Genomic DNA, 10,287 nt, shown 5'->3' with positions numbered 1-10,287 from the left:
AGATTGAATAGTTTTATTTCTAATTAAAGAATATGAATTACAATACAAATTGAAAATTACTCCTTTTTGGATGGATTTTTACTTTAACGAATCGGGTTAGGTATATGATTTTTCTATGTTTTATTTAGGTCTTATATATTTTATGTGATCCGAAAATATAAAAAATTCATGTGGACTAGTATTTTAGACTGAAAAGATTAAAAAATCTAGTTGAGCGATCATGAGAGTGCAATGGGAATAGTTGAGTGACTTTCTTGTTAAAATGAAAGAAAAGTAATTTTACTCTATAATTTCAGATAGTTGAGTGATCATCTAAGTAATAGAATCATTTCAATCTCATCTAACTTAAAAAAGACTTAATACCCTAAAAATTCCTTAAACTATAACAATGTTATTAGTTTTCTACTTAAACTATTTGATATTTTCAAAATTCTTCTAAACTATATTGCCCTTCATATTTAAACTCCCTTCGTAGTTTACCTGGCATAACGTATATAATAACCCGCTCGGGAGTGCGTGACTTCTGAAAAAACCATCTAATGGCCCACGTGACAGAATGCAATAGCTAATTAGCCTAACCTTCTTTTTATTTTATTTTATTTTTTAATATTCTCCTTATTTCTTTTATATCTACCTTTCTTCCTTATTTTTCACTTTTTTCTTTATTTTTTTACCCTTTTTTTTACTTTTTTTCTTCAGTTCTCCATATGGGCTTCCTCTGAAAACTTTTCTCCCTTTCTTATTTCCTCTAAAATAATTTATTCTCTTTCTTATTTTAGTCTTCTTTCATATCTTACGCATATTGCTAAAAGAACACTCATCTAAATATTCTTAATAAACACACTACCTTGTAAAGTATAAAGTTGAAAATCTTGAAATTTTTTCGAAAAAGGGTAAAAATAATATCCCTTTACTATTCAAAAATGTTCATTTGTATCATCTATTATACTATTGGTCGACTAGAGCCCCCGACGTTATAAAACTGGTTCAAAAATATCCATCCATCATTGGGACCCACCACCATGGCACTATTATCCCACGTGGCCTTACATAACACCAATGTGGACACCATGTGATATGGCAGCTTATTGCACCTATCCCATTTTACCCCCTCCCATACTTCTTCTTCTACCCCCATCTCCTTCTTCACTCAACCACCATTCTTTCACCTTATTCTCGAGCGAAGATTTCAAGAAAAAAAATGTCTTAAGAGACCCCTTAAACATGGGGGTAGGTTTGGGATTCGTTTTTTAGAAAATATATGTTTATACCAAGAATATATTGAAGAAGTATTTTTTATGTATAATTGAAGGATTAATTTTCTCGTTTCATGTATATAAACTCAAAGATTGGGCTCTTTTTCTATACATATTGTTTACCCGTAAAACGATAAAGTTGAATTTATAGCATGATTTATAGACAAGCAATCGATTTGATCCAAGATGATAAATAAATTAAATAAAATATAAGACTTAGTGTTGAAATCGAGATAAAATAGCAAACAACTTGGTTCCGGGAGCAAGGCTTTCGAAGACAGCAATAAGAATATTGTTAGACAGAAAATAGAATATTATTTAGCTTGGAATAATGTGTAGCATAAGTTTGTCAGAATTTTCGTGCGTTACAATGGTTGTTGAAACCACTATTTATAGCTATACTTAGGGAACAAGGTCCTAGGATCAAACCCCTCTTAAATTGACAATAATGAGGGTCACTGATGAATATGTAACAGCATGTCATGAGTACCAAATTTCTCTGTAACGGATGTGTATTTAATACTGAAAAATATTCTTCATTGAATGTCATCTGGTGACAAATATTTGTTTGCCCTTATTGATGATGTTCTCTTCGTGGTCTACTCGATGGGAACCGAAACTATTGTCATCGGTTTTGGTGTCCCCTCGCTTTGTCTTCTATCTGTCCCCGATTTCAGGTGTCACTCTGTCATTCAAGTTTTTAGTGTGAACCGATTTTACCCTATACAAAGCAGTTAAATATAATTTGTGAAAATCTTTTCAATGATGTGATACTTAGTATTGCATTGTCCATCCACTAAAATCCAAAAGTTAAACAACTAAAAGCAATACTAACACAATCTACCAAATCTAGTCCAATTTTGAAAAATAATATGATAAATAATAGAAGATCTCTCGAGAAGGATGAACCTTGTTATAGTGAGAAGAAATAACTCTAACAACACATTTGATAGAGTCGCCAACACATTTTCAATACTCTTATTGGTAGCAATTGTGGCCACTTTTTACATAGTTTTTTCATTTTTCTTGCTCCGCTAGAAAGAAACGGCGGAATACTTCCATGGCATTTCTAATAGTAGTGTCATAATAATCCTCTGTTTTCTTCAAGGTGAAAGAATGGTGGTCGGGTGTAAAGGGATGCAGGGGTGGAAGAGGAAGTAGGTGTAACGACCCGAACGGTCGTTTTGAGATTTTGCACTTTGCTCGATAGTTCTCGGATATGACTAGCCCTGTGTGATGCATTATGACTTATGTAAATCATTGTTTTTTGTTTTTAGGGTAATCGGAATGAGTTTGGAAGAACAGTTCTCAGTTTGAAGCTTAAAATTTGAGAGGTTTGACCAAGATTTGACTTGTTAGTAGATGACCTCGAATTGGAATTTTTATGATTTGTTTAGCTCCGTAAGATGGTTTGGGACTTAGGAACGTGGTCGGAATGTGTTTTGGAGGTTCGCGGAAGGTTTAGACTTGAATTGGCAAAATTGAGATTTTGGCGTTTTTCGGTTGATATGTGAGATTTTGATATAGTCCTTTTGTCTCATTTGTGACGTGTGTGCAAAATTTCAGGTCATTCGGGTGAGGTTTGATAGGCTTTTTGATCAAAAGCGGAAGTTGGAAGTTTTTGGAATTCTTAGACCTGAATCCGATGTGATTTTGGTGTTTTGATGTTGTTATGAGCATTTCGAAGGCTGGAACAAGTTGGAATGAGGTTATGGGATATGCTGGCCTATTTGGTTGAGGTCCCGGGGGCCTCGGGTGAGTTTCGGATGGTTAACGGATCAATTTTTAGATTTTGGACTTGGCAGTTTTGTTGGTTTTTGTTGCAGAGATTTTTGTTCATCGTGTTCGCGGAGGGTACATCGCGTTCGTGAAGGGTGTTTTTGTGTGATGATGATTTTTTTCTACGCGTTTGCGAGGAAGAAGAATGGAACATGAAGGTGAAGGCATTATGTGCATCGCGGACGCGTGACTGGGGTCGCGTTCGCGAAGAGGAGTGAGGTCGTTGGGCACCCCAGGCTTGTGTTATGCATTCAAGAGATTTGTATCGCGTTCGCGAAAGGCTGGAATGGCGAAGCATCGTATTCGCATTGAATCGTCCGCATTCGCGAAGGGAAAAGTGGAGAGGCAGTGAATTTGGTCTACGCGAATGCGAGAGGGCGGTCGCGTTCGTGAAGAAAGAAATTTTACCTGGGGCAGAATGTTTAAAAGTGGATTTTGCGATTTTTGGTCTATTTTCTCCATTGTTGAAAGATTTTTGGAGCTTTTTATAAGGATTGAAGAGGGAATCAAAGGGAAATACTTGGAGGTGAGATTTTTGAACTCTATACTTGATCCTATGTTGATTATTACTTGTTTAAACATGAAGTATGTGGAAATTAAAGCCTAAAATTGGGGAATTAGGGCTTGAATTTGGAGAGTGCAAATTGGAAATTTGAGGGGGCATTTGAGGTTCGATTTTGATGTTCTTGGTATGTATAGACTCGTGAGAGGATGAGGCTTCTATTGATGTGACTTTTATCAAATTTCGAGGCATGGGCCCAGGGGCCGAGTTTTAGCAATTTCGAATTTTTTGATGTAAATTGGATATTTTCGAGTGGGCTTTGTTCCCTTAGAATATTTTAATGGTTATGTACTGATTTAGGTTAGATTTGGAGCTTCCGGAGGTCTATTCGAGAGGGCAAAGGCATCACGGGCTAGAATTTGGACTGGATCGAGGTGAGTAATGACTGTAAATGTTGTCCTAAGGGAATGAAACCCCGGATTACACATCGTTGTGCTATATTGAGGTGACGCACATGCTAAATGATGAGCATGGGGTCGTGCACCGTTGGGGATTGTGACTTAGTCAATCTCGAATGACTGTTTTACCGCGTATTTGATTGAAAATTATTTGCTATTATCATGTTTTGGGTTGAAAGCCATATTTGGGCCTCTTGCCAACTATTTGTACTCTTAGGGGATTTTTACTGATATTTTCTCACTGTTTTAACTTTATACTCGTACTCAGTCATGCTATATTCTATTATTTTCATAACTCAGCCATATTTACTCTATTTTAATATATTAAATGACATTTTAAATGATAATTTAGCTGAGCATCATGTTTACTGTTGCCCAAGTGGCTTATGAGATTCTGACTGAGTAAGGCCGAGGGCCTATGTTGTGAGGATACACTGATTCATGATTATGAGGCTGAGGGCTTGAGATTGTATGCCACAAGGTGGCTTGTTGACATGAGGCCGAGAGCCTATTGATTATGTCACGAGATGGCTTGATATTGCGCTTGGGCCGTAAGGGGCCCCTCCAGGAGTCTGCACACCCCAGTGAGCGCGGGTACCTATTGTGATTTGAGATATAGTCCGAGGGGCTGGTGTTGTTTCATGTGTTTCCCGATGGGCTGATTCTATTGGTATTATGCCCGAGGGGCGGTTCTTTATGTGTTTATCTTTTCTAGTTGCCTGTCAATTACTTGCTTAACTGTTAAAAAGGCATTTCTAAAGAAGCTTAAACTGAACTAACGTGACTTTACATACTTTCACTCTTTCATTATTTTACTGGCTTTTAGTGCTTCTTTATAGTTTTTTGATATGCTTTTACGTGATTTCTTATTGCTCAGTGTGCATTTATTATTATTATTCACTGAGTTGGAGTACTCACTTTACTCCCTGCACTCCGTGTGCAGATTCAGGCGCTTCAGGTCCTACTTGCGAGGGTTGAGAGCTTCTAGCAGACTTCGGAGATTCACTAGGTAGCTGCCTGGCGTTCGCAGCCCAATGCTTCTCCCTCTATCTTATTTTTCTCCTGTTTTAGCCATGTAATAGTTGTGTAGGCTCTTTCAGACTTGTAGTTTTTATGATAGATGCTCATGACTGGTGACACCCCGATGTTGGCCTATGTCTATTCCACAAACCGTAGGGATTTTTTTATTATGTTAAAGACTTAATTCGTATTATTTTAATTGCTTAAAATGAATTGGGAGTGTGTCGGTTGGCCTTGTCTTCACGAGAGGCGTCATCACGATCGGGCCCGGGTTTGGGGTCGTGACAAGTTGGTATCAGAGCCTAGGTTATACAGGTCTCACGAGTCATGAGCAGGTTTAGTAGAGTCTTGCGGATCGGTATGGAGACATCTGTACTTATCCTCGGGAGGTTGTAGAACCTTTAGGAAAAATTTCAGCTTCTTGAATTCTTATCGTGCGTCCTTGATTCAGCTTGAAATGTAACTCTTTAAATCCATTTCACGCGTTTGTATGCGCGCATGAGCGCTCGGTACCAGATGTGCATCAATGGCTTATGATTCCCTGATCGAGGGGCGAGGTGTGATTTTTTGTGCGTTGATGTTGGGCCACTCTGGAGGACTTGAGGCCGGGTTTTACTTGTAGCTTGAGCACCGAGGTGTTGATTATGTGAGCACGTATTTTTGAACTTATATGTTCGGCAATATCCCTATTAGTAAAAGTGATGGCTGGATTGCTATACAATGAGTATGTTATGATTGCGAGATTTATTCATATGATTTGGAAGCGACGAGAAGGGTTTGTTGGAGGATAGAAGAACTATTACGTGCTTGATCTCCATCTTGATTTGAGGTATAATCCTGAGTTATGGGTGTGTGAAGAATCTTTTCATGTTTTCTAGTTGGGGAGTGAAGTAGATTTCACGTTGTGTTATGGGTCCGGACTCAGGAAGATTAAGTGACTGCGTAATGTGTATGACGGTGGAAGGTATAAAGAAATGTTAGTTTGAGGCAAAACAGGTGGGTTATCTCATGCGGATTGTTCGAAAGTTGTGTGATCATTATGTGGTCGGATAGAAGATCTCTTCTACCAGTGAAATGTTTGTGCTACAATTTGAATTTGGGTCGTCTAAGAGAGTGGGCTTGACTGCTACGAGGGCGAATGCGAGATTTGCAGAAGATTTGAGGTACTAGATGGTCTGTGTTGTACGAGCTTATGAAGGATTGAGTTTAATCTCACTATGGTATTATGGCAGTGATAGAGTATACGCATTATGAGTTATTATGTGATTTGATTTATGGCTTTGAGCTAAGTGGGGGAGTCTGCTATTAATTAGGTGATTGTACTGTTATGTGCTATGTTGGTTCCAGTTTGAGGCACGCTAGTGAGTTAGTTATGGCTTGCAGAGGTTGAGACCGAAGATGGCTCGAGTAAAGGAAATTTCAATAAAGGTTATGCTATGCTTTATGGGTGTATGAGAGTCACAAAATGACTTGAGTTGTTATTGGTAAAGGATGCTCGGTGCATAGAGCATGAAGTTTCTTGGTTGTAGGTAAGGTTACCTTCTGCGGTGTTGGAGTGCTAATGAGGCATGGGTTGTTCGGTCCATTTGATTAGTCTAATTGAGGTTTGAGTAGAGTGGATGATTCTCGAGAATGGTTCTAATGAGTTCAAAATTTTACATGTAGTAATTGGAGGTTTTCAAGTTATATATTTGGCTAGAAACTGAGTTTTTCATTGGAGGGTGTCAAGACTCGTGGTATTTCTATATCGTCATGAGATTCTATATACCAATATCAGGAAGGTGAAGGAAACGACTTTGGGATCGCAGGAAAACCCTCCAGGGTAGGTATTTTAAATGTGGTCCTTTTGGGAATATTAGAAAGAGTATTCAGCGGCTTATGAGCCTTAAACGGTCTGGTTTTATGCTTGGGTCTCGTGTAGTGAGTCTGGGTTGAGGAATTGTGGTGTTATAGCAAGAAGGAGTATCAAGTTGAAGGTGAATTCAGAGGAACTTGTATGGATGGGATAACTTGGTAGTAGGCCGGATCGACATGGTAAGGACATGATTAGTTCTTTGGAGGCTTACGAGGTAATGAGTTTCTACAGGTGTTTCGCGGCAATTCTCTTTGGTTTTTAGTGGCATGCGTAGTTTGGTTGAATTAGAAGGATTCACTCCTGACGGTTTAGTGTTGTGTAAATGGAATTCAGAGAGTTCTTGATGGTTTCTACCACAGTTAGAGATGCGTATTTTCTACGAGCGTGAGAAGCATATGATGTGTAGTGACTTTCTTCTAGATGGGATCGATGGAGAGTTCTTGGCTAGTTGAGTACGTAGCTGCTTGTGGATCGAAAGGGGTATGAAGTACTCATGTTCATCCTATGATGGTATGGTATATGCGGCACGTTGTGTAGGATTGAGATTGGCATGTGTAAGGTCACGATTCAGTTTTGAAAGGAAGGTCACAAATTCTTAGGTGGCATGGATAGTTCAAATGATTAGGGAAAAGATAGTACTAATTGATGTGGCTTGATGAGGATATACGTTTCAGAAAAGGGCAATGCGATTGAGTTAATGTTACTTCATTAGTATTGCGGCACTCTCTTGATGGATCGACTGTTGATATTCGAGTTTGCTTGGTGGCACAGAAGAAGTATAGTAGTACCTCTCATGGGATGATTGGGTATTAGAGGTGTGTTGTATATTCGGACAACGAAGTTGGGATCAAACATGGTGATTCATGTGCTATATAGAGTTGGAGATTGGGAGTTCTTATAGACAGGTTAGGTCGTGGTTGTGGATCGCGTATATCGGTCTTGTGGGGTAACTATGGGAGGTTTGGAGACCCGAGTGGATCTTTATTGCCTGGTATGTTAGATTTTGGATGTGATATTGGGTACAGACTGGTTGTCTTAGTGTTGTGTTATTCTGGGTTGTCGCGCTAAGATGGCGATGTTGGTTGTGCCGAGGATGCCACAGATTGAGTGGCGAGGTTCGATGGATTATAGTTTCAGTAGGGTGGTTTCATTTTGAAGACCCAGCGGATGGTTGGGAAGGATTGTCTTCTTTTATTTGGGCCTTCGTGATAGATGTCAGTGCAAAAACTCTTACCATTGATTCAGTCCCGGTCGTGAGGGATTTTTCGGATGTGTTTCTTGCGGCCGGCATGTCGTCGGATAGGGTTGTTGATTTCGGTATTGATTGGGTGTCGGACACCGTATCGTATGGCACCGGCGGAGTTAAGGAGTTGAAGGAGCAGCGTCAGGAACTCTTGGTAAGGGGTTCATTGGTAGATCAAAATGGATGTGTGTTCTACATCGAGTCGGCTTTGTTGACTTCGAGTTGCTATTATCGAGGGATGTGTTGATTCGGTTGTTATTGAGTTGTTAGTGTTTTGAGGTGATCTATGAGTTACTTCTCGGTGTTGTGAGCGTCATGATTTGTTGATTATAGGCACATATGGTGCGGTCCTATTGGGGCTTCATAGTGGAATTCGAGCGGGAAGAAGATTGGGTATTGCTCAGTGGATGGCGTATCAGTTGTGTCCTTTTGGGATGTGTAATGTTATGTCAATTTCTTCGCCGTTGTTATGATGATTTGCTTTGGTTCTAGACATCAAATTCATGCGTGGTTGTCGACTTTGAGCAGAGTGACTTGAGGTGTTTCATGTTGGACCAGTGTTTGGATGAGGTCGCGCATTGGAGCGAAGCTATGTAGAGGTATGATCCTGCGGGATAGATTCGTGTGTTCTAGTTCTACGATGTGTGACGGGTTCTCAACATTATATATGGTGGTACTGGTGAGCTTGCGGTACAACTCTCTCATTTGAGTCATTCTTTTCATGATTTGAGTACGTTCGGATTGTTGCTTATTGGTGCGTGGGTTGCACAAGTTGTGGCCTTAGATTGTATTGATATGTCATGTCACCAGAGTAGTTGTATTGGATTATATGAGATCGTCGGGAATTTGCTAAGGTCTTTGCCAAAGGAAGAGTGGCTTCATGAATGGTTGGTTTGAGGAATGATTATTGACCTTCTACGTGTTTCATTTATCATTGGAAGTATATGAAAGTGTTGGAATGAGACTTAGTTGATGAGAGGATTATTATCGGTATTCGGTTGTTGTGCGCAGTTGCTGTGATTAGAAAGTATCGCTACAAGTGTTTGAGTTATGTGGTATATCATATAATTGCACCTGAGGTTGCAGGTATGGGTTATTACAGTTTGTCCGGGCTTATTCAGAGTATCGATGTGAGATTCTGATCTTGTGGATGATTTCAGAAGTGGAAATGTAGTTCTAAGTTTTATGGGCTAGGTTGGATTGTGGAATTTCAGTTGCATTGTGTTATCAGACCTATATGAGATAGGGTGACGTGGGATCACCCCCGAGTATGTGCATGGTAAGGTTATTCAGCGGTTGGTTGGCTTTTGGAACAACTCTGGGCACGTTCGAGGACGAACATATGTTGTCGTTTTGAGCTTTTGCACTTCGCTCACCAGTTCTCAGATATGACTAGCCCTGTGTGATGCATTATGACTTATGTAAATCGTTGGTTTTGATTTTCAGGGTAATCGGAATGAATTTGGAAGAACAGTTCTCAGTTTGAAGCTTAAAATTTGAAAGGTTTGACCAAGATTTGACTTGTTAGTAGATGACTTCGGATTGAAATTTTTATGATTTGGTTAGCTCCGTTAGGTGATTTGGGACTTAGGAACGTGGTCGGAATATGTTTGGAGGTTCGCGGAAGGTCTGTTGTGTTATTTGTGATGTGTGTGAAAAATTTCAGGTCATTCGGACGAGGTTTGATAGACTTTTTGATCGAAAGCGGAATTTGGAAGTTTTTGGAATTCTTAGGCTTGAATCCGATATGATTTTGGTGTTTTGATGTTGTTTTGAGAATTTCGAAGGTTGGAACAAGTTGGAATAAGGTTATGGGATATGCTGGCATGTCTATGAGGTCCCGGGGGCCTCGGGTGAGTTTCAGATGGTTAATGGATCAATTTTTGGACTTTGGACTTGGCAGTTTTGTTGGTTTTTGTTGCAGAGATTTTTGTTCATCGCATTCGCGGAGGGTACATTGCGTTCGCGAAGGGTGTTGTTGTGTGATGATGATTTTGTTCTACGCGTTCGTGAGGAAGAGGACGCGAACGCGAAGGTGAAGGCATCATGTGCATCACGGACGCGTGACTGGGGTCGTGTTCGCGAAGAGGAGTGAGGTCGTTGGGCACCCCATGCCCTTTTGCTATGCGTTCAAGAGATTTGTATCGCATTCGCAAAAGGCTGGAATGCGAAGC

Source organism: Nicotiana tabacum, chromosome 11, assembly GCF_000715075.1.
Source record: "Nicotiana tabacum cultivar K326 chromosome 11, ASM71507v2, whole genome shotgun sequence".
NCBI classification, from domain to species: domain Eukaryota; kingdom Viridiplantae; phylum Streptophyta; class Magnoliopsida; order Solanales; family Solanaceae; genus Nicotiana; species Nicotiana tabacum.
This window is presented reverse-complemented; position numbering follows the sequence as displayed.